The sequence below is a fragment of the Sus scrofa genome, chromosome 5 (genome assembly GCF_054392235.1).
Source record: "Sus scrofa isolate SSC_HxYL_T2T_F1_AM1 chromosome 5, Sscrofa_HxYL_maternal_Yorkshire_Landrace_v2.0, whole genome shotgun sequence".
NCBI classification, from domain to species: Eukaryota; Metazoa; Chordata; class Mammalia; order Artiodactyla; family Suidae; genus Sus; species Sus scrofa.
The window spans coordinates 31209219-31221505 of record NC_139387.1 but is presented as its reverse complement, the minus strand read 5'-3'; the positions used below and the strand labels follow the sequence as shown (position 1 = coordinate 31221505).

Sequence of the window (12287 nt, the reverse complement as noted above, 5' to 3'; positions counted from 1 at the left end):
GGATTTCTATGCTAGTAAAATGCAAAATCATTGCTTCTTTTAAACCCAAAGCAAATTGTTGGTTCTATTTTTTAGCCTCTGCAGTGTGTTAGTATATACAAATCAAGAACAGCCCTCAGATATTCAGATTATTGGATTAATAACAGTACTATACATAGAAGCACAATCAGCTAATGGCTAAGAGTTGACATATATTAGTGGGAACACAGTATTTTGTACTGATAAAATATATAGACATTGACGGTTAAGAAAAAACTAAGGAATAGTTTTTTTGAGTAAACAGAAACATAAAAATCTAATAAAATGCTAGAGCGGTTATTATAGTTAATCATTTAAATGAAAAACAGAACTAAGCTTATTAAAAGTAGTTTAAGGAGTTCCCGTCGTGGTGCAGTGGTTAACGAATCCGACTAGGAACCATGAGGTTGCGGGTTCGGTCCCTGCCCTTGCTCAGTGGGTTAAGGATCCGGCGTTGCCGTGAGCTGTGGTGTAGGTCGCAGACCCGGCTCGGATCCCGCGTTGCTGTGGCTCTGGCGTAGGCTGGTGGCTACAGCTCTGATTCAACCCCTAGCCTGGGAACCTCCATATGCCGCGGGAGCGGCCCAAGAAATAGCAACAACAACAAAAAGACAAAAAGACAAAAAAAAAAAAAAAGTATATTACACAAAGTACTTTATAGTGCAGGTTCTAAGCATATCCCTTATAAATTCTACCCTAATTATTACATTTAATTATAATAGATATATTGAAACAATAGTATCCATGCTGTGGGCACATGTGAATTTCCACTATATTAGTCAACAAATCTGATCTGTATTACAAGGAAAATGGATTGCGACAGACAAGAGTTCAAGGTGACATTTCAAAGCAGTCTAAGAGAACACCCTAAGAACACTTATCCTTTTAATCTTTGTGTGATTTTTGTATGGGTTCTCATTCTTCCATTGGTTCTCTCTAACCCTTCAGTTCTCCAGTTTTGTTTGCTTGTTTTTAGTTCTATAATGCAACATTCTGAATGTATATAAAAGTAGAATAGTATAAAGAGACCAGGTACCCATCACCCAGTTTCAACAAATACCAACATAAAGACAATCTTTTTTTTTTTTTTTTTTTTTTGTCTTTTTGCCATTTCTTGGGCCGCTCCCACAGCATATGGAGGTTCTCAGGCTAGGGGTCTAATCGGAGCTGTAGCTGCCAGTCTATGCCAGAGCCACAGCAACGCGGATCGTTAACCCACTGAGCAAGGGCAGGGATTGAACCCGCAGCCCCATGGTTCCTAGCCGTATTTGTTAACCACTGCACCACGATGGGAACTCCACAACATAAGGACAATCTTCATTATACTCCCACCCATACACAAGCCCCCTCCTGACCATGGATTATTCTGAAACATAAAGCAAATTCTATACATATCCTTTTACTGGTAAATTCTTCAGTAGGCATGTGAAAAAATCAAGGTTTAAAAAGAACCCACAACCACAATACTGTTATCAAAGAGCAATAAATATTTAACTTCAAATAGCCAATATTTAAATCACTCCACTTGTCTCACAAATATTTTTTGCAGTTGGTTTTGATCAAAACAGGATCAAAACAAGTTCTACACACTGCAATTGACTACTAAGGGTTTTGTTTGTTTGTTTGGTTGGTTTTTGTTTTTTTTTTCTTTTTAAGGCCGCAATTGCAGCATATGGAGGTTCCCAGGCTAAGGGTCAAATCAGGCCTACAGCCACCAGCCTACACCACAGCCACAGCAACATCAGATCCGAGCTGTGTCTTCGACCGACACCACAGCTCACAGCAATGTCGGATCCTTAACCCATTGAGTGAAGCCAAGGATCGAACCTGCGTCCTCATGGTTGCTAGTCAGATTCATTTCCGCTGAGCTACAATGGGAACTCAAGACTGCTAAGCATTTTAATGAAAATGAAAGTGCTAACAAAAAGATACATCCGTCAAGATGCAAAAACAACCCAACTGTCCATGAATGGATGAATGGATAAATAGGTGATGTATATATATAATGGAATATGATTCAGCCATAAAAAAGAATGTAATCTTGCCATGTGTAACAACACGGATGGACCTTGAGGCCATTATGTTAAGTAAAATAAAACAGAGAAAGATAAATACCACATGATCTCACTTATATGTAAAATCTAAATTAAAAAAAAAGACAAAAACTAAGTCACAGATTCAGAGAACAGACTAGCGGTTGCCAGGGGCAGGAGGTGGGAGGATGGCAAAATGGGTGAAGGGGTCAAAAAGTACAAACTTCCAATTATAAAGTAAAGCGATCATGAAGATGTAATGTTCAGCATGTTGACTGCAGTTAATAATACTATACTGCACATTTGACAGTTGCTAAGAGTAGATATTGAAAGTCCTCATCGCACGAAAAAAATTTATAAATGGTGATGGATGTTACCTAGAGTTACTGTGGTGATCGTTTCACAGTACATATAAATATCAAATCATTTTGTTGAACACCTGAAACGAATGTCAAGTATATCCCAATTTTTAAAAAGCAAACAGAATAGACTGAATATACAAGGTGATACTTGAGCTAATAAGATGAATGATACAGAAAAATAAAAGTCATAATTGGTGAGCTATTAATTAAGAAAAAGACATGAGAGTGAGGCTGGAAATCACCTTCAAGAGTCCACCAAGTAATGATCTCAGCACAGAACATCTGAGGTGCTAATCAGAGAGTTTTCAGTTGCAGGTATGAAGGAATCAGATATTGACACCAGTCATGTCTTCATATGGTGTCTTCTTCACATTTGAAGATAAAGCTCTTAATTCACAAAGGTTTTTCCTTCAACTATAAAGAAAAAAGTCTGTGTGGATACAGAGGGACCAGAAGAGAAGCACCAGAGAAAAAGAGAAAGTATGTAAAGATCATTATTCTCCACATCTTGCTGATATATAAGCTCTTGTTGGTTTTAATGTGACATGTTAATAATCATGCTATTTCTTACGCTGTATGTATATCAGAAAGCTATAGTGAATTATTACAAGAGCTGTAATTTTTTCTTTTAAAGTCCACATTAATCTAAGTGCTCGAGAGGGGGTGGAGAAAAGACAACCTTCCCACAAATCAAAACTACAATGAGGTACCACCTCACACCGGTCAGAATAGCCATTATTAAAAAGTCTATACATGATAAGTTGGAGAAAAGGGAAGCATCTTATACTCTTGGTGAGAATGTAAACTGGTGCAGCCACTATGGAAAATAGCATGAAGGTTTCTCAAAAACTAAAAACAAGAGTTGCCATATGATCCAGCAATCCTACCCTGGGCATATACCCAGACAAAACTGTAATTCGAAAGGACACATGCACACCTACATTCATTGCAGCACTGTTTACAATATATGCAAGACACGGAAATAACCTGAATGTCCATGAACAGATGAATGGACACAGAAAATACGGTATACATATATGTGTGTGTACACGTGTACACAGAATCAAATACTACTCAGCCATGAAAAAGAATGGAGTTCCTGTCATGGCTCAGCTGAGACGTATCCGACAAGTATCTATGAGGATGCAGGTTCGATCCCTGGCCTCACTCAGTGGGTCTGGAAATCTGGCATTGCTGTGAGCTGTGGTGTAGTTCACAGACAAGGCTCGGATCCTGCATTGCTGTGGCTGCAGCATAGGCCATCGGTTATAGCTCCAATTTGACCCCTAGCCTGAGAACTTCCATATGCCGCTAGTACGGCCCTAAAAAACAAAAAAGAAAGACAAATACCGTATGATATCACTTGTATGTGGAATCTAAAATATAGTACAATAAACCTATATACAGAAGAGAAAGAGACTCACAGAGATAGAGAATAGACTTGTGGTTGTCAAGGGGGAAGGGGACAGAGTGGGAGTTTGGGGTTAGCACAGGGAACTATACTCAATATTCAGTCTTTTTCCTTGCAGTTTACATTTTTTAAAAAGATCAAGTCATTTTGGAATTTTCCAGTGTGGATTTTGCCAGTTGCATCCTGTAGTAGTTTATCATGTTCCTTTGCATCTTACATTTCTTATAACTGGTAGTTAGATCAAAAGTTTGAGGAGGAGTTCCCATCACGGCTTAGTGGTAAAAAACCTGAAGAGTATCCAGGAGGATGCAGGTTTGATGCATGGCCCCCCTCGGTGGGTCAGGGATCCGGTGTTGCCGTGAGCTGCAGTGTACCTCGGATCCTGCGTTTCTAAGGTGTAGGCTGGCAACTACAGCTCCGATTTGACCCCTACCCTGGGAACTTCCATATTCTGAGGGTGTGGCCCTAAAAAAAAAAAAAAATTTGAGGAGAATAAAGTTCAATTATTTGAACTTCGCAGATGGTGTTCTGCGTTTCTAAGGCAGGACCTCAGGAGGCACAGAACCTTACTTGTCTGTTTTTGTACTATTAAGACTGATCAGTGGATTCAGGCGTTATAACCAGATCCATGCATTAAATCGCTCCCCACCAGCACTCACTTAACAGTTTAAACAGCCACTGTGGAGGCTTAGCTTGATTATTTCTTTAGCTGCTACACAACGCTGATGTCCTATTTCTATCATACCATCCGTTTTTTTATGCATGGAATTACTTTATAATGAGAAAATCTCCCTCACAACCAGTTATCCTGAGGTGTAGTTTGTAAAGACAGGATAAATACCTGACTCTCTCTCCTGTACTCAGTCCCAATAATTGGCTCTCAATTGCTTATAACATTACAAGATCCCGACACTTCCGCTCTAGACAGGCACTTTCTAGGAGGCCAACTCAACACCCTAATCACAGTACACTCTTGCTTCTTTGAACTCTCACAACTTTGAAAATGTACATCACAAAATGTGACATCTGGAGTTCCCGTCGTGGCGCAGTGGTTAACGAATCCGACTAGGAACCATGAGGTTGCGGGTTCGGTCCCTGCCCTTGCTCAGTGGGTTAACGATCTGGTGTTGCCGTGAGCTGTGGTGTAGGTCGCAGACGCGGCTCGGATCCCGCGTTGCTGTGGCTCTGGCGTAGGCCGGTGGCTACAGCTCCGATTCAACCCCTAGCCTGGGAACCTCCATATGCCGCGGGAGCGGCCCAAGAAATAGCAACAACAACAACAACAACAACACAAAAAAGACAAAAGACAAAAAAAAAAAAAAAAGTGACATCTATCTTGTGGAGAAATCTAATGACTCTGTATAGCCAGATGGTATAGTTGGTGATGCTCTATCAGGACTAAACTATTACAATTTTTTTTTAAATGCAGGTACAATTATAACAAAAATCATTGGGAAATGGCTTAAAACACACACAACCACAATACCACTAGTGGTCCCAGAACAAGGGTAGATGCTGAGGAACTCAAGTTTGAAAACTACCCAAATGGCCATAGATACTGCTCCTTATATTTTTCTATTATTATGATAGACAAATGTATTTCCATTTGAATATACATCTCATTAAGGGCAGGGATCTGTTCTACTGTAGATTTTGTATCTGTGTATCCCCAGTACCTGGTTCACAGTAGGTACTCAATGTATTTATTAAGTAAATAAAACATATAGATTTACCTGGAACATATTTATTCTGAGTTTCAGTTACTAAAAAAAGAAATTAAAGGCAGACTGGATTCTTGTTCTCATTGACAATTAACCTAGTCTCATTAAATAGTGTGTAAATTTGTTTTTAAAAATTTGGAAAGTATGCTTCCATCTGCCTATGTATTTTAGTTTAGTCAGCTCCTTCTGCCATCATTTTTGGTAACAGTGTTACTACTGCTCTGATTTACCCATGCCCTGTATCTAAGTACTGATGTTTTTCTGTTTAATAAGGGTTCTAAAATGTACTGTGTACAGAACACTGAAATAGCAAACTCTGAATCTTAATACTTTTTCATTAAAGTTCAAAGTGACATGAAACACATATAATTGTGGTTTGTTACTCAACCAGGGAGCAAGTAAAGATTCTTCTTTTATATCAGATAACACAGCATTACAACTACATGGATGATCTAAATTGCCAATATCTGTGGACACTTTTTAGTCCCTCGTTTACTCTTCTGTGACATTTTACACTATTTGGCCTTCTGAGGAACTGTGACCCTCATGATAAACACTATTACACTATAATGGAAACTTAGTTAAAAGCAAATGGTGTATTTTCAGAAAGTTGTCTGAGGTGGAATAAGGAGAAACAGAATCTTACCCTATAAAAATCAACCAAAGACTCCTATCTTAGGTTTGTGCATAACCAAATCTATATCAATGGTTCAGTTTAAAAGGATCCTATTCACAAATTTAGTGCCCAGAAGTCTATATAAGCTAATTCCATAACATGAACAACACTTTTAAAGAAAGTTAACTATGGAAAATCTAACAATAGAATTCTCGCTATGGTGTATCTCTGCAGCACCCAGACACAGGTTTGATCCCCAGCCCAGTGGGTTAAAGGGGTAGGTTGCAATTGCAGCTCAGGTCTGATCCTTGGCCTGGGAACTCCAAAAGCCAAGGGAGTGCCAATAAAAAAAAAAAAAAAAAAAAAAAAAAATCTAACACAAAAGTAAGTCAAAACTTCAGGTTAAAAAAAGAAAAAAAAAAAAGTCACACTATATTCCATGTAAAATTAACAGTATTTCTCTTCAAATTCAGATCACACCTCAACATATCACAGCAGATAATACAAGGCTAAAATGTAAGCCAGACAGAATATCACTCAGTATCAACCACAACTGTAATGCTCATCTCCACCATTCCAATTCCACTTTTAGAATGACTACCAGAGACAAGTAATGTCAAAACTCCTAAGTTACATTATCTAAGTGTTTCATACTTCTCTCTCTTCAGCTCTTTCACCCACTTTTTTTTCTCTGTCTTTTGTCTCTTTTAGGGCAGCACCCAAGGCATATACAGGTTCCCAGGCTAGGGATCCAATCCAAGATGTCGCTGCCAGCCTACGCCACCGCCATAGCCACGCCAGATCCAAGCCTGGCACGTCTGCAACCTACACCACAGCTCATAGCAATGCCAGATCCTTAACCCACTGAGCAAGGCCAGGGATGGAACATGCAACCTCATGGTTCCTAGTCGGATTCGTTTCCGCTGCACCACGATGGGAACTCCCTCATCCACTTTTTTCCTGCCGTGTCTCAACGGTAACCTAGGTCAACTAATGCTTTTCTCACCTGCCCCTGTTTTGATTCTTAGGCACTTCATGTTCTATCTTAGACCTTTGGGGCAGTGACCTAGCCATATAATTATTCTGCTTTCCCCATGGCATCAAACAGTGATATTCTAACAAAACACTTAATGAACTGTTAGACAATTATTCAAGTGATTTTAATATTTTTGCCTCAATCATCTAGATACCAGTGGCTCCAAAAGCTTTTTAGATTTTATGACAATGGTCTTAACTTTCCTCTTGAGTAATAGCAGCGTAGCCTAATTCACTTTTGAAGACTGTCCCGTTTTCCTTCGGTTACAGAAATTACAGTGTTCACTGGCAGAAGTAAAATAGTAGTACCTCTCTGGTTGGATTTTTTTTTTCTTTTATTACAGAAGGGGTGGGGGTGTAACACACAACAGGGGAAAAAAATTGGGTAGTTATCAAGAAATCTCAGCCTTCTTGGCACCTTCCTCCACTCACTGAAGAACTAATCCCCAAGTTCCCCTGGCAAGAACTCTTTTGGGACTATTCCACCAGACACAATGTCTTGTGTATACCTTGGCCCACCTGCCAAAAGATAATTTTATGTTTAAATAGCTTATTTAAAAAAATTTTTTTATATATGATTAACAGGAGTTCTGACTTTGAGACATGAAGAAAAACCATTACCCAAGAATCTTCTCCAGGTATCCCATACACAATAACATCTATATAATTGAGGATAACATTTATTAAAATGTTATTGCCATATCTCAGCTTTCCTTTGGTCTGGTCCTTATTAAAGACACCTAAAATAATGCCTTACTCCAATCAATGACCTTTTGCAAAAACAAATTACATGCTTGACAACAGGTCAACAAAAAAGTTAACTGTGCCAATTAAATGTCAAAAACATCGAGTTATGCTTTTGATAAGGCAAATTCATCTTGTAAGAAACTGTCAACAGAAAGTGTTCAGTAGGTAATTTTCGTCGGTGTGTAGAGAAATGTAAAAGTGAAATGCAAAAGTGAAAGGCTAACTTTTGAAACTGGAGATGAGAGCAGAAATATAACTAAGGTGCTAAAACCAAGTTGGCTGGGGGCAGTATTTTCTTCTGTGATTCAGCAAACAAGAACAAACCTTTAGATCTAACAACTCAAAATATTCCACATATGTGGGAAGCATGTTTTGGAAAATGAAAATTATACTATGATTAGAATTTTATTAGTTTCTCCATAACTCAAGATTTGACATAGCACCCAGATATTTTCATCATTTAAAAGAGCTGGCACTTAATAAAAGCAAACTCAAAGAGCCAACATTCAAGCTCTTTCTGCATGTTAAGATTCAACATAAGCTTCTATACTGTCCTTCCCAACAATGAGGCAGCTGGGATCAGATTGAGTAAGGTTATCTCTCTAAATTAAACCAAACCGAATCAAGGCACACTTATTAGATCACTTTTGAATTACAAAAGCATCAAATTCCTACTGAAGGGGAGAAAAAGGATTCAGTTGGCTTTAAAATCTTTTCTAATTATTGTGCCTTTTCCTTAGTAAAGAATTGCCGTATTTTTTTCAATTATGCATCAAAAATTAAACCCATGTTTATATCACATTCGAACCTAATTACTCTGCACAAATCAAAACCAGGTTTTCAAGAAAAGTACTAAAATTTACCACCAGTTTATATCAGAGAAATCAAAAGTTTTTAAAATATAGTATTTTCTTCCCAGACTCAACAGTGTTTTCCTGTTATCCAAACTATATTTTCTTTATAAAAATTGTATTGCCCTATTTGGAGTAGTGGTACCTCATGAATCAAAATGGGCAACATTAAATTTTAAACTCAAAAGTATTCAGAAACCACACTTTTAGCTTCCTTCCCCCACACTGAAATACAAAGGTATAACTGCCATATAACACGAGAATAAAAGGCTAAAAACCCCCACAGCAACAGAACTCGAGCCGCCGAAGTTAGACTAAAAAGAAAGAAAACCACAGCACACTGTAGAAAGAATTTATTTGCCTCATACATTTAAAAAATCTCAATAGTGCATTCAACTATGAATTCAATCTTCTCATTCGAGGAGTTGCAAACCAAGTTTAAACAGAAACTTTTAATTGCTTTACATTTTCAAAACTCTTAAATTTACGAGGGGACATATCAAAAAAAGATTGAACATGGTAAGGCATAAACTTTTAATTAATAGGTCTACTATTCCGCCCCCAATGCCAATTCCACATAAGATACCTCACTCCACTCCGACCTACAGCTAAAGACTGAAGGAAAACAGGTTCAAACTCACTCTTGCATCCACTACTGAAAGAAGCGTTAACATTATTTAGGGTGGAAAAGTTATGTGTCCCTATCTCACACAATTTCATTCCTTCCTTCAAAAGCAAACGGCGAACCCAAAGACTGAGCTCTTCCCCCAGCTCTAAAAACGTACCCGTCCGCCCCTCTCCCCGCGATTCCTCTTTCCTCGTGGAACACGGAGAACTAACGGTTTCCGCGGTGCCGGCTCTGCCGGGGCCCCGGCGGGCTGCCCCCGCGCCCCGGAAAACAAAGGGGATTCCCAGCCATTGTCCTCCGCGGCGTTGAGCATCACCAGCACTAGCAAGGCAGTAGCTTGCGCAGTTATCTCCACAGCGGGCAATGTCACAACCCGACCAACAGCACAAACTACTACCTCAGCCAGGGCCATGGTGTCGGGGAGGCACCGGACCACGCTGAGGCGACAGAAACCGCCCCGGCTCTCTCCTCCGTCCTTCCTCGGCCGCCGACGTCGGCCCCGCGCCCCTGCCCTTCCCCGCCGCGCCCGGAGACCCCGCCCAGCGCCGTGCCGCTCGGCCGCACCGGGCGCGCCCCCGGGAGCTCCAGGCATCTTAGCCGCGCCGGCGCCCGGGGGAGGCCTGGCTGGCGTCCTCTACGTAACGAACCGCTCTGGAAAGAGAAAAGCAGCGGAGGGGTCCTGGCGGAGGTCATCGCTCCCTCCACCGCCCCAGGGGACGCCGGAAAGCAGGAAATGGGCAGCAGAAGCGCAGCAGACGCCTACGGAACCCGGACGGCCCCCGAAAGACCGCGAGCAGCTGCTCCCGCGCTTCGCTAGTCGCCAGCGAAGAGCTCCGGGCGGTCCCCGCCGCGTTCCCGCCACGTCTCCGGGCTGTGCCGCTCGCGCCTCTCCCCGCCCAGGCCCGTCGTGGAGGCTGGGCGGCGGCCGGGCCCCCACCAGCGCCGCACTCGCACACCTGCCGCGTGGCCGGCTCTCCGCGCGGGAGGTCGCCCCGGGGCTCTCCCCGCAGAGGCGGACATGAGCTCCCGGGCCGCGCTCACAAACCAGGGCACAGCCCGGAAGTCCCAGGCCACCGGCTCGCCAGCACCCTTCGGGGAATCCCGTGCACCTCCGCAGGAGGCGAGGAAAACAAACAAAAACCCCGAAAAACTGAAACCGGGCCGGACGGCGGGATGGGTGGTAGAGGCAGCAGCTCGGCGCGCGCGGACACACGCCCCGTCTCGCGCTCCGCTGCTCCAGTGAGTCTGGACGAACCATAGAGATCACTTAAGGAGGCTCGCGCGCTACTCCCCACCACGTGACCGTTCCGCCAGGCAGCGCCCCCCGCCCCCGCGCCGCCATCTTACATCCGGGGCAGAGGCGGCATCCCCTTTCCCCGCCTTGGCAAACTTCGACGTGTCACTAGAAATCAGTCCCCAAAGGGGGGATCCCCGATTCCACGTCACCGAAGTGCTGAGACCCCGGGCCACGCCCTCCCCCAGCCCGCTTAGGGGGACAGAGTGGAGCCCCTAACTTCTCCCGGCCTTTGCCCGCAAAGAAAATGGCGGCACTTACCGCCGTCTAAGTGGACACGTTGTACTCTGGCCGGGTTTAAAGTTTCCGGCACCTCCTTCCCATCCGGCAAGGACACCGCCACATGCACTCCACCCCGCGGCGGCGCCTTGCTACATTCCGCAGGAAAGCGGCGGGAAAGCTGCAGCACTGCTCGCTTTAATGCGCAGGCTCCTGGGACTTGGAGGTGGTTGGTTTTTTTTTTTCTTTTAAAGGCCAAGTTTGGGAAAAGGCCGACTGCAACGAGCGTCATCTGCCTTGGGGCAAGGCAACTTTTTGCCTACCGTTCTGAGTTTTTCTTTTAAGTTAAATCATTTTGAAGAGAATGTAAGCAGGGGTTGCCAGTTAAGATACAGAACATCCAATTAAATTCGAATTTCAGATAAAGGAATAATATTTAGGCATAGCTATGTCCCCTATGCTAAAGAAAGATCACCTGAAATTCAAATTTAACTGGCAGTCCTATATTTTATCTGCTAAATCTGGCAATATTATTACTCATCATGCTTCTGAAAATCCAGACCATGTAGCAAAAGTCAGGAAACTCTTCGGACTTGTGACTCCGGGCGGAGACTTTGATCCTTTCACGAAGGCCAGAGGGCTAAGAAGCAAGCAGTGCACGAAGGTCCGCTGTTAGGGAACTATTGACTGAAACCACCTGCCTTGGCCAGGCGTTAAGAGCAGTCTCACCAGAGGCGGTCCTGATAGAGCAAACCTGAAGAAGTTGGGTTGGGCCAAAAAGAAGGAAGAGATAACCAACCTTCCAGGATCCTTGGTGCTGAAATCTGTTGTGGCTGAGGGGTGCACACACCACCCGGAAGGACCCTGAGTCAAATACGAGCCAAGTAAGATGCCCGGCCAGAGACAACCTGGAAACTAACCCCATTATGATGAAACCTGAGGCTTTGAGCCCCGTGACAGAGCAGGGGTTCCCCTTCCTGCAAGACATACATATATAATTACTTTTTGGAAAAGAGTCCCTCCCATTTTTACCCAACGAATCCAATTTTGATAATGTCCTCTCAGCCAAAGGATCTCACTGAAAATTAAGGATTATTGAACACTGTCTTTTCATTTCTATATGTTACTGCTGATGGGACACAATTTCTTTAACAAGTTTTCAAATTAAAAAGCATCCTGGGGAGGTTCCCTTGTGGTGCAGCAGCTTAAGGATCCAGTGTTGCTGCAGCTGTGAAGGAAGGAAGAAAGGAAGGAAGGAGAGGAAAGGAAAGAAAAGAAAGAACAGAGGGAGGGAGGAAAGGAAGCATCCTGCCGGATATGTTTCAAAATAAAATTTGTAATATGCATATTCA

At 42.7% G+C, this 12287-nt stretch overlaps 1 long non-coding RNA gene and 1 other non-coding gene across 4 annotated transcripts in view; both read right to left on the bottom strand.

Moving 5' to 3' along the window:
* The window catches only part of LOC146403301 (uncharacterized), an 83239-nt gene extending 72143 nt beyond the window's left edge, over positions 1–11096 (bottom strand). For all 3 annotated transcript variants that reach the window (XR_014803496.1, XR_014803498.1, XR_014803499.1), the window contains exon 1: positions 10978–11096. This is a non-coding gene — a long non-coding RNA (uncharacterized LOC146403301). The remainder of the gene's footprint in view (positions 1–10977) is intronic.
* Positions 9744–9828, bottom strand: MIRLET7I (microRNA let-7i). Its single transcript, NR_038501.1, has one exon. It is a non-coding gene; the product is annotated as a microRNA let-7i (primary transcript).
* Positions 11097–12287: the final 1191 nt, after the last annotated feature.